The following is a 10,289-nucleotide window of genomic DNA, read 5'->3' on the forward strand; positions in this document are numbered from 1 at the left end:
AGTGTCGCTCCGTCTCAATTTCTCAGTGTGGTAGGCAAAAACATGTTTATTAACAGGCCAAAATATCTAGTTTCTCTGTAAAAATAAGAAGCCAAAAGTATATAAACTTGAATTACTTATGTTCAGTAATTAATGTTTTAGTATTGTATCTTATTGATAAATGATCTAGATATTTAATGGAAATATTTTACTTAGCTTAATTTTAAGGTTAAAAATTACCAAAAGTATTTTGGAAACTACTATTAGGCAGATTTACTGTAAAAAACTTATTAATGAAATAATATTTTTCGCTTTTCACAAGATGGCACCAAAAGTGAAGAAGGAAGCTCCTGCCCCTCCTAAAGCTGAAGCCAAAGCAAAGGCTTTAAAAGCCAAGAAGGCAGTGTTGAAATGTGTCCACAGCCCCCCCAAAAGAAGATCTGCAACTCCCCCACCTTCCAGCATCCCAAGACACTGCGACTCCGGAGGCAGCCCAGATATCCTGGGAAGAGTGCCCCCCAGAGAAACAAGCTTGACCACCATGCTATCATCAAGTTTCCACTGACCACTGAGTCAGCCATGAAGAAGATAGAAGACAACAACATGCTTGTGTTCACTGTCGATGTTAAAGCCAAAGAGCACCGGATCAAACAGACTGTGAAGAAGCTCTGGGATGTGGATGTGGCCACGGTCAACATCCTGATTCGGCCTGATGGAGAGAAGAAGGCATATGTTCGACTGGCTCCTGATTATGATGCTTTGGATGTTGCCAACAAACTTGGGATAATCTAAACTGAGTCCAGCTGGCTGATTCTAAATAGATGTATATCTTTTCACCATAAAAAAAGGGAAATAATGTTTTTCATAAGAATGACGACTTAAAATCTTTAGGCTTATAGGTTTGATTCTAATGATCTAGTAAATATAACATTAGCTTCTTGTAAGCACTCAAGGAGAATAGAAACTTGTTTGTTGGCCAGGCACAGTGGCTCACACCTGTAATCCCAGCACTTTGGGAGGCCGAGGTGGGGGGATCACAAGGTCAGGAGATCAAGACCATCCTGGCGAACACGGTGAAACCCCGTCTCTACTGAAAACACAAAAAATTAGCCGGGCGTGGTGGTGGGCGCCTGTAGTCCCAGCTTCTAGGGAGGCTGAGGCAGCAGAATGGCGTTAACCTGGGAGGCGGCAGAGCTTGCAGTGAGAGGAGATTGAACCACTGCACTCCAGCCTGGGCGACAGAGTGAGACTCCGTCTCAAAAAAAAAAAAAAAAAAAACCAAAAACCAAAAAAAAAAAAAACCCTCTTTGTTCTTTATAAATTGCTCAAACTCAGGTACTTCTTCCTAGCAGTACAAAAATGGACTAATACAGGCAGCATCCAATTGCTTGAGAGCCCAGATAGAACAAAAAGGAAGAAGAAAGATGAATTATCTCCTTCTGAAACTGAAACATCCTTCTCTTGCCTTTGACATCAGAACTTCAGGGTCTCAGGCCTTTGGCCTCAGAATGAGAGTTATACCATTGGCTTAACTGATTCTGAGTCCTTTGGACATGGACTGAGCAATGCTACCAGCTTTCCTGGTTCCCCAACTTGGAGACAGCCTATCGTGGACTTTCTCTGCCTCCATAATTATGTGAACCTTCTACATCTGTCTATCTACATATATCCTACGGATTGTGCCTTTCTGGGGAACACTGACTAATGTGATTACAATAATACAAAATTCACTAGTTTATATGGAAGACTTTGTTTTTGTCTTTACCCCATTTGATGTTTGTATTATAACTGTGTTTCTGGAAAATGGAACAAGTTTTTATCTTCTTCATATGAGGGCTAAAGTTTTTTCTCACCAATATTTTTGGAGATTTTTAAGATTTTCAAGATTTTCTTTTGACATATAATCTTATGAAGCTGAGAATTAAATTTTGTGGGTTTTTTTTCTATTTTATTTTTCAGCCTCACGTGTTTGCTTTTGCAGATCCTTGAGCACATTGACAGCCTCCAAGGCATGGAGTGGGGTGCCTAAAGTTTCAGTGATTATAGGGAGTTGAGAGACTCAATTAGGAAAGGAAAGGTCTAAAGGAGGCAATTTGGAAGATCAAAATGTTCTCAAAAGAAACATTAAAGTTCTAAATAATTCTTGGTAAAGTCATGCAAACAGGAAAGGAAGTAGACAGAATTAGTTCCATATTGGTGGAACACACAGTCAGCAGAGGTTTGAGAAGGGAGAATTTAGTCAACTGAGAAGTTCCCATGAAAGGATCAAGAGCAAGATCACAGAGACACCTGAAACAAAAAGCCAGGAATAACTTCCAACCCAACAGGAGAACAGAGAGGCCTCAAAACCAAAGCTAGGATAAGAAACTTCTAGCCCAAGAGTTACCTTTCAGACAAAGAAGCCTGAGATTCCAACCCAGCTTCAGAGAGTACTCACTCAAAATGTTACTCAAACTGTAGGCTTTTTAGTGACTTAGCCATGCATGCAAAAGGCATTTCCTAAGGTGGCTCAGAAGAGGGAGCTCCCATATCCAAAGATAGCCAAGGAGAAAGAAAGACCCCTGTTGCCAGAGCCAGTGGACAAAGGCAACAGAGAAAGAGACAAGGGTCCTTATGGGATGAGACACTTGCAGATTTAGACTTATACAAACTCCTGAGAACTGGCAGGATGACAGCCATAAATGGGGTACCAACATTTCTACTCATTGGATTACAAGTTCTCAGGCATCCAAAATGAAAAACAAAATGAAGATTTCTAGGGCTTCTGTGGGAGAGTGTGGAAGGTCTTTTTGAACTTTTTAATGCTGTCAAATGAAGAATGATGAGCTTCAGAAATTCGGAGAGATTTCATTATATTTTTGTTTTTCTGAGTCAGAGTTTCACTCTTGTTGCCAAGGCTGGAGTACAGTGGAGTGATCTTGGCTCACTGCAGGCTGCACCTCCCAGGTTCAAGCGATTATCCCGCCTCATCCTCCCTAGTAGCAGGGACTGCAGGCATGCACCACCATGCTCAGCTAATTTTTGTATTTTTAGTAGAGATGGGGTTTCACCATGTTGGACAGGATAGTCTGGATCTCTTGGTTTCAGGTGATCCACCCGCCTCGGCTTCCCAAAGTGCTTTGATTATAGGCATGAGCCACTGCACCCAGTGAGAGATTTATTTCCTATAAAGGGTTGCAGCCTGCAGGATAGTCCTGAAAGGCTAGGAAGCATAACCTCCAGCCAGAAGTCAGAAACAGACACTTCAAGGGAGAGGTAAAGGAAATAGTAATTTATACTGAGTGGTGTGGCCAAATACACATATTTAATAAGCTCTAGGAGGAGTCATGCATATTTCTGAAAGGAGAAATGCATGCATGTGCAATTGAGTTTCTTGCTCCTTCATGGGTCCAATGTACAAAAAAATGGCAGTGTTAGCATGATCCCAGGGTGGAGTTTTCAGCCCTCTGACATTAAAAGGTGAAGCAGAGGATATGAAAATTCACTCTGTGCATCCTGTGTATGCTGTCAGAACCTCTCCGTCATGGGTGGTCTCTTATCAGGCAAGAGAGGAGAGGCAGCTTCAGGCAGTTGGTTGAAATCAAGTGGTGGAGTCTTTTGAAAGGCTTGTTTCTGTTAAATCCTTAGGGAAGAAAGCCTCATCATGGTTAGCAAAGGAGGGGGTATAACGAGGTGTATCTGACCCCTGTCATCCCATCCTGCCCAACTTGTAATAGGGGAGGAAAAATAATTTTCTCTCTACCTTTACAGAATTCTAAGATGGGACCCTCTGTAAATACAAGAACTCAGTTTTGAAAGTCACTCTGGGATCCCCTCAGCCAAGAGTGGGTCTGTTCAGTCATTTGGAAGCTTACGATTTCATTTTCATTTATCAGGTGCTAATGGGAATGAGTAGGCTGTCTTCCTGGCAGCTGAATTTGAAAGAAACTCCTTGGATGGGGTTAATGGCAGCTGTATTTTCTGGGAGCTCTGCTATAATTAGATAAAGTAAGTCTGGTAAGATTTCTTTCTTTATCTTCGGTATCTCAAATGTTTTCACTTAAATAATCTTTATAACAACTCTTTTTTTTTTTTTTTTTTTTTTTTTTTTTTTTTTTTTAGACAGAGTCTTGCTCTGTTGCCCAGGCTGGAGTGCAGTGGCATGATCTTGGCTCACTGCAAGCTCCACCTCCCAGGTTTATGCCATTCTCCTGCCTCAGCCTCCTGAGTAGCTGGGACTACAGGTGCTCGCCACCACACCCGGCTAATTTTTTTTGTATTTTTTTTTTTTTAGTAGAGACGAGGTTTCATCATGTTAGCCAGTATGGTCTCAATCTCCTGACCTCGTGATCCACCTGCCTCGGCCTCCCCAAAGTGCTGGGATTACAGGCATGAGCCACCGTGCCCAGCCCCTATGACAACTCTTGATGTCTGAGTGGGTTCCCACACAGTCATCTGTTGTAAGACTTTCTGATTCCTTTTTTTCCTTTGGTCATTATGAATAGGGCTTCTGTACATAATTGCATGGTAACTTTTGTTTGGAAATAATGTCAAAGTAGCTATCAAAATACTTATGAATGTGATTTTTGGATTGTAAGGTGAGACTTGTTTAGCTTTGGGAAAAACTGCCCAACTTGTAATAGGGGAGGAAAAATAATTTTCTCTCTACTTTTACGGAATTCTTAGATGGGACCCTCTGTAACAAATTACAGATTAAAATGAGAAAAAAGTAGACAAGTTTAAAAACATGTATACCTTATGGATACATGGGAGATACTCAGGGAAAAATGAGTAAATCCCCAGCAGGTGGCTTTCAATTCAAGTGTAAATGCTATCTTCAACTTAAAGAAAGAAGATTTGAAGCTCAGTAGTGGGGAGGTAACAAGCAAAAGCACAGTAGACAAGGGTAAGTTTTCTTATACAGACTTAACTCCATGCGTTCTGTGTTGATAAGACTCTTTAGTAATTTAGTCATCCTTCTCTTCTTGGTTGGTGCCGAGAGAGAGAGAGAGAGAGAGAGAGAGAGAGAGAGAGAGAGATGTTTTAAATGGGGATTTCTTTTATAGATGTAAATTTTCCTGACACAAGGGTAACTTCTACTCTGTTTTCAGAACTTCCTTTTTTAGCATTTTTTTCAAAGTAATCAGCTCAGAATAATTCTTATGCCAAAGGGACATATTTTGGGGTGGCATATTCTGGTTTCCTACCATCATATTTTGGGGTGGCATATTCTGGTCTTACACACTGTCTTCCACCAGCAATGAAAAGAGCTCTTGTTTTTCCTCCAGCAATTTGTCATTTTTTTAGAGTTTAGCAGTTCTAACAGATATAGACCAGCTGTGCTATCTCATTGTGGTTTTCAATTCTCTAGTACGTTGAGCATCTTTTTGTATGTTTACTTGCCATCCATAGATCGTCTTTGGTGAGGTGTCTGTTCAGATCTGTGTGCATTTTTAACTGAGCTGTTTAACTTATTGTTTAGTTTCAAGAATTTTGTATATATTTTGAATACAGGTTCTTTCTCAGATCTGTATTTTGCAAAATTTTTTTTCAATATGTGGCTTGTCTTCTTGTTCCCTTAACAAGGTCTTTTCCAGAGTATAAACTGTAAATATTAAGAAATCCACATTGTCATTTCTTCTGTGTATATCAACCTTGTGTGTCATTTGTTAAAACTCATGACCAAACCCAAAGGCACATAGCTTTTCTTCCATAGTTTCTTCTAGAAATTGTATAGTTTTGCATTTTTAGTGTAAGGATGATTTTGAGTGATTATTTGTGTAAGTTGTAAAGTTTTCATCTACATGCATATCATTTCCTATGGTTTCCAATAATCGTTCCCTCACTATTTTTGGGAAAGACACAGGGTAGTGGGCTCTGTTAGAGCAGATAGACGGCTAGACATGAACAGGAGGGGGAGCTCCTGAAAAAGGGAAAGTCTGGGAAGGCTCACCTGGAGGGACCACGAAAAATTCCCATTTAGTGGCATCTGTAATGCTGGAGTGGATGGGCACTTGTCAATTGTGGGTAGGAGGGAGAAGAGGTACCTATGCAGAAAGAAACACCCTAGAAATCCTGCTAAGATGCCCCAGTCATCATTCACTCTGCAGTAATAATGTCACAATATTGGTAGCTACATGCTGATAAGGAGCATGCTGAGAGAGCACTGTCCCGGGTGGAGAGGCGTGGAGAGACGCTGTGATACAGAGCGGGTCCTTTTCTTCTGGGCTCCTGGTTTTAAATCTTTTTTTTTTCTAATAGCTTGAAAGATGGTTTTTGTGTCTTCATTAAAAGATTAAAGACTATGGGCCAGACCCAAACTAATTCCATTGGCATCAGAGAGAAGGATTCTTTACATATTTATCTATAGGCATAATTGATTTTTTTTTTTTGCTGAATTATCTGGTTAGTCAAATCATACATTAGAGAAGTAATATTAAAAATTAAAAAATAAAAAATGTATCTGTAAACCTATCCCCCTTCCATTCCAGTCTTTGTCTCTGTGTAATTTTAGAACCTTGAACCATGATGTATATAGAGTTTCTATTCTTTTAATATCTTGCTACTTCATTGTTTTAATGTTTAATCTTTGGGTTGATGTATCACAGGTTACTTGACCATTTCTTACAGGGGTTTAGTTTTTTTTTCCCCCTTTAACTCTAATGTAAATTTGAGTGTTTGGCTGGTAGTTTTAGCAGGATTTAAGGCAGAGCCTCAGTTAGGGCCATGGATCGATCTATGGTCCCTAGTTTGAGGAGGGAAGTGGCAATCTGCCATTTCTTCTAAAATTGATATGTTAAATCACAATGGACATTTACTTGATTTTGAGCACTTGGGACTCCCCTGGGGTTCACTGGTATTGCAAGGTCAGGACTGGGGATCTCCTGCTGGAGAGGCCCCCAGCATGCCCAGTGCAGGGTCCTGAGTGCGTTGCAGCAGGACAGAAGCCCTGGGCTTTGTCCTCCAGCAGCCGTCGCTCTGGGAAGAACTGGCTGCTCCAGGAATGAGGTCTATGCTCTGAAACCCACAGTCAGCAGATCAGCAAAGGTCAGCACAGACGACCTTATTATATGAATCATTCATTTAACAAGCATTCATGGAATACACACTCTGTGCGGTTGGAACTTACAGTGGAAGGCCATCAGCTCACTGTTTTCTCAGCAGAGATTGGTGTCTGGGTCCCTGTTGAACTTAGAGTGGAAAGCCATCAGCTCACTGTTGTCTGAGCAGAGCTTAGTCTCTGGCTCCCCGTTGTAGCCTCCGCTCCTAGGAGGTGCACGGTAAGTGTTGGGGAACGCTCAACAGGCACAGTTGCCGAACAAGGACCCCTCCCAAGGGTGTCAGCCCTGGGCCCTGAGCTCTGAAGAGGAGGAAGGCATTCCTAGGGCTGACTTTCTTTCTGGATACTGAGCTCTGCACGGAGAGAAACTCTTCCACATTCACTGCAGTGAAGTTCATAAAACAAATAACACTTTAGAGACTGGGGCCTGCATTCCCCAGAATTTCCATGGCCAAAGGTGGTGGCTGCACCATGCGACTGGAGTCTGCGTTCCCCAGAATTTCTGTGGCTGCAGGTGGTGTCTGCATCACGCAACTGGTGTCTATGTTCCCTGGAATTTCCGTGGCCATAGGTGGTGGCTGTACCATGTGAATGAGGGTCTGTGTTCTCTGGAATTTCCATGGCCATAGGTGGTGGCTGTACCATGCGACTGGGGTCTGCGTTCCCCAGAATTTCTGTGGCTGCAGACTGTGGCTGCACCATGCGACTGGGGTCTGCATTCCTTGGAATTTCCATGGCCATATATGGTGGCTGTACCATGTGACTGAGGGTCTACATTCCTTGGAATTTCCGTGGCCATAGATGGTTGCTGTACCATGTGTCTGAGGGTCTGCGTTCCCTGGAATTTCTGTAGTCGCAGATGGTGGCTGTACCATGCAACTGGGGCCTGCATTCCCTGGAATTTCCATGGCCACAGGCGGTGGCTGCACCATGCTCAGGTCCTGTCTCAGGAGTTGGTGCCATTCTCTCTGTTACTCCCTCACCTGACACAGAGCGGCAGTTCCTGACCTTATCACTCCCAGGAAACACACAGGCATCTGTTTTGGATCCTTGTTTTATTTTCCCCGTCATCTTTGTCATCAAAGGGAAATTCACATCCCCATGAAGCTGAAAATGGTGTGGGGCCCCCTGGTGGTCTTTCCAAGGCATTATCAGCAGGTAAACTAGACCTTATGGGCCAGTGTACCTGAAATGAAAACAGAAAGGTAAGTCGTGTCACTAAGCTTTGCTGTGAGATTCAGGGTCTTTGTCAGTGACAGAATCATCCAAAGTAAGTTGTTTGTTCACTGCAGATCGACACGGTTAGCTGTGTCGGGATTAAACTTACCCAGTGTCGACAGAGTGTAGCTTAATCCTCACGGAAGGGTGTCAAGTACGTTGAAGAACAGCTGCGGAGCCTGCTATTGTCGGGAGAGGGGCAGGTGTGGCTCTCGCTTAGCCCAGTGCTGAAGGAGGCCGGGCTCACGTCAGGCCATTCGTGTGAGCGAGCTGGATTTTTAGCACGCTGGGACGATAAAGCACAAACATCTATTTTTAACTTCTGGGTGACCTTCTTCTGTAGCTGCTTGAGTCTCTGTGGACCTTTCTCTGTTTCCTTCCTGAGGAGTCTGTGCCAGGGTCCCAAGCGTTCTCTGGGCTGCACCTCCGCGCCTGCCCACTCAGAAGCCTCCTCCTGGTGGCTGTGGGACCGGGCTGGGCCCACACTGTCAGCATCGTCCGGGTAAGCAAGCCCGTCCCTCTGCACCTCAGTGTCCCCAGCTGCTGAACAGGGCTAATCAACTGACCGTCAGGATTAATGGGGATTCAGATGCGCTCATCTCATAGCCCTGCTTGGTAAACAGCCACTTCCACTCTGTCCTCCAAAGTGCTACTCTAGACTTTTTCTTTACCTCCGTTTAGCCAGGTGATTCGAGGTGACAGTGACTATCAAGAGGGACGTACAGAGGAAATCAGTGGAAGAGAGCTCGAGGAGCAGACATGGGCGCAGGGAACACAGTGCGGGGAGCACGGGTGCAGGGAGCATAGGCATGGGGAGCACAGATAGGTGTGGGGAGCATGGGCGATGGGGAGGACGGGTGCGGGGAGCACGGGTGCCCGGAGCACAGGTGTGGGGAGCACGAGTGCGGGGAGCATGGGTGCGGGGAGCACGGGGGCCGGGAGCACAGGGTATGGAGAGCATGTGTGTGCTTGCTCTGCTCTGACAGATGCTGCCGAGCACGTACTTTGTGCTCAGATGGGTCAGAGCCTCAGTGCCTCTTTTTTAAAAAAATTCTTTCTTTTTTTAAAGATAGGACTTCCCTCTTCCTGGTGGCCCCTTTTAGTCGATACTCTTTTAAGCCTGCTTTTCCAGAGGAAAGCTAGGAAGGATGGCCTCTATAGGTTCCAGTCTGGGCATATCTGGAAGAATGGCCTGTTTTAGGGTTGAGTCTGGCGTATCTGGGGACATCTTTGAACCTCTGCTCAGAGTCCCAGAGCCACCTGTAGAGGCTCCCCAAATGTCTGCTGGGACTTTCCCCTCTGCTCGGGGATGATGAAGAGCCGAACCTCACCCTGCCACGACCTCTGGGGTCCTCCTTCCTGGAGGGCAGTGCCTTGGTGGCCAGTGTGTGTAGGAGGCTGGGCTGGCACCTTCGGGCTATGCTCTGCAGCGGGGGCTCGTGACATGGGGCATTCTTGTGCTCTGCATCGGGACTGGTGACGTGGGGCATCCTCGTGCACTGTGGACCACATGGGGTGCACAAGAGCCAGACAACTCCTGGAATTCGGAGCCTGGCTCTGTATCAGGCCACCCACATGTCTGTGGCACTTCTGGGGGATTGTGGGGACCGTACGAGTCTGTGTCCCCACCCTCACTGGCTGGACACCTGTGCCAGGCTGGAGCTTTATGTGTCACCATCCCCTGTTTCGAGTTGTGTGAATATTTATTTTCATTACCTACTCTCATAAGCTTTCCTTTTTTAAAAAAAATTCAGAGACAGACTTTGAAGTCCCCTGGCCCCACCCTCTGTGGACCTAATGGTATTGCAGAAATTATGGCTTCAATTATGTGTAATAACTGGGTTACTTTAAAAGTCAGGTAAAGGAACAAGGGGGAGTGGCCATTTCAAGCGGTACATCGTGCTGGATTCTTAAGTGAACATTATCAGGCTTTCAACACATTTTCTCTTTTTATTGACTTTGGAGAATATAATGGATGCTCAGAAGCTGTTGGAGTTTAGTAACAGGAAGTCATCCTTAAGGAGCTATTTAAGCAAGGGGACAGTTGGAGTAA

At 44.4% G+C, this 10,289-nt stretch overlaps 1 pseudogene; it reads left to right on the forward strand.

Moving 5' to 3' along the window:
* Positions 1-301: 301 nt before the first annotated feature.
* LOC115894377 lies at positions 302-817 on the forward strand (annotated as a pseudogene).
* The last annotated feature ends 9,472 nt before the right edge of the window (positions 818-10,289 follow it).

This window comes from Rhinopithecus roxellana, chromosome 17 (assembly GCF_007565055.1).
Source record: "Rhinopithecus roxellana isolate Shanxi Qingling chromosome 17, ASM756505v1, whole genome shotgun sequence".
NCBI lineage: Eukaryota > Metazoa > Chordata > Mammalia > Primates > Cercopithecidae > Rhinopithecus > Rhinopithecus roxellana.